Raw genomic sequence first — 2334 nt, 5'->3', positions numbered from 1 at the left:
TGACTACCTACCCTACGTTGTCCTACAGATGGACCTTGATAGCTTGTTTGGAGTTTCTAGCAGGATAGTATAGCTACTCCTATGCCCTTGACCAAGGATGGGTCCTCCTCTACTGGGGAAGGTCACTGGGAGTGCAGCCTCCGGAAGGAAGCCCCTGGAGCCTCAAGGGAGGGCGAGGACACTGGCTAGCCTTCTAGATAAGCCAAATAAACCCTGGCAATCAATGGGGTGACAGATGCTGCTGCCAGATCACCGTCCCATTCTCAGACTTTTGGTCTCTGAAAATCTACTAGGTGAAAAACTATCAGTACAGTTTCCAAGTATATTTCTCATCATGAGTCAAATTGAGCATTTTTCCATATACTTCAGAGACATTTGTATTTTCTTTTCTGTGGACTGATTGTTCTGAGAACCCAAACCATCCACCTTCACAGGACAGTGGGGACCTGAGACAGAAACGATCTCCGCGTGGGCACGGTCGCTCCCTGACCCTCTACAGTGTAGACAGCACATTAACCTAACATCACTAGTCCACTGTCTCCCCTACCATCACTTTACTATTCCAGGACACTCTTGCTCAGGCATATAACTTGATTATTCATGACAGAAACTTTTTTTTCAAGATTTTATTTATTCATTTGGGAGAGAGAGAGATGTGAGAGCACACCCAGAGGGAGAAACAGTTTGCCCACCTGAGTAGGGAGCCCAGGGGCTGGATCCCAGGACCCCAGGATCAGGACTGAGCCAAAGGCAGACTTCTGACTAACTGAGCCACCCCAGCACCCCAAGGAAACGTCTTGAAAGACCCAACAACTCTTTAATACAAACTACTAACTGTTTTAAGTGCTAAGCCCGTTTGCCTCAAGATACTCATCTGGCTGTTTTCACCAGTGTAAATCTTTATACCCAATCCTCATCAAGCCCCTGCAATGAAAGACCTGCCTGAAACCAAACTTTGAATTCCCATAGGGATCTGGCTCTGCCTTTCCCCCATGGAGACATTGCCGAGGCTCTGGGGAGCAATCAGCTCAGCCTGGAAGTTACGGTCCTTTTTTCTCTTGTGTTATTAGTTTCTTATTGATTTGTAGGAGCCGGTTCACGAAACTGAAATAAAGCCAGCCCAGCTGCAGGAACATGAGCAAGAGGGAGCTTTCTAGAAAGGAGGAGGGTTGTAGGCCACTGTGCAGAGCCTGAGGCTTTTTTCCCTCCAGTGAGGGAGTTTGCGCAATGCTAGGATTGAATTAACATTATTACATCGCTGTGGCTCCATGGAGGGATGGACCCATGAGGAGCAAAGAGGAGGAAAGTGATGATGGGCAGCTTTAACGGGAGTGGTGGGATGAGGGAGGTGCCTGGGGTTTGGTTTTGGTTCGGGTCTTGATCTCAGGGTCCTGAAATCAAGCCCCCCGTTGGGTTCAGCTCCATGCACAGTCTGTGGGACCCTCTCCCTCTGCTCCTCCACTCACTCATTCGCTCTCCCCCTCTCTCACAAATAAATAAAAAACATTTTAAAGTGGGGGTGGTCGTGCTGGAGGTGGAGGGAAGCAGTCCCCTGTGGGGCATGTTGGGGGACAGATGCAACAATGCATGCTCACCATTCATGAGCTATGACGGAGTGAGGGGAGTCAAAGCGGACCCCTAGTTGTGGGTCCTGAACAACTGGGCAAATGGAATAGCAATTTCCTGAGGAGATGAGGAATGGGGGAACAGTGAGTAGGGGGAAGGTGCATTTGTGGTGGAGGTAGACGAGTTGCCTTGGTAGGCGGTAGGCAGGTGGCGGAACCACTTTCACAGGCAGGGGTGAGTGACAGATGAGAGGGGTGAGCAAAATAGCGGGGTGGGGGCACAAAGTGGTTGTTAGCTACTTTGAATAATTTTGTCAGTAAAGATAAGTTTGACACCCAAATAGTTATTTTAAACCCACAAAATCATTTGATTTGGTACATGTAGTACATTCCTATGAAGCATTTCCAAAAATAGTGTCAGTGTTTGGGCTTGTGTCCTTGCATAGCCAGCCTTGTGCTCCTGCTGAAAGGACAGTGTGTCCCTTCACACACTTGTTATAAATCTTTCCGGAGACACTAAAGAAATAAGAGGGTGATGATTCCGAAGAGAAATGCAGAAAATGTGGGGCTTAACGGCTCTCCGAATGAAATCAGCCACCAGAAGCGTCTGTGCACGTTCTATTTTTGCTGACAATGCACAAAAGCAGCAGCTTTATTTTATGGAAAATGACTAAAACAAGCGGGAGCTCAGGAGTGGGTAAGAGGAAGGAGTTTTCCCCGTGTCTAGAGCGCCGCAGCTCTCCTGGTCTGCCATGTCACTCTGCCTCGT

This window comes from Mustela nivalis (genome assembly GCF_964662115.1).
Source record: "Mustela nivalis genome assembly, chromosome: 11".
In the NCBI taxonomy this organism is placed as follows: domain Eukaryota; kingdom Metazoa; phylum Chordata; class Mammalia; order Carnivora; family Mustelidae; genus Mustela; species Mustela nivalis.
This window is presented reverse-complemented; position numbering follows the sequence as displayed.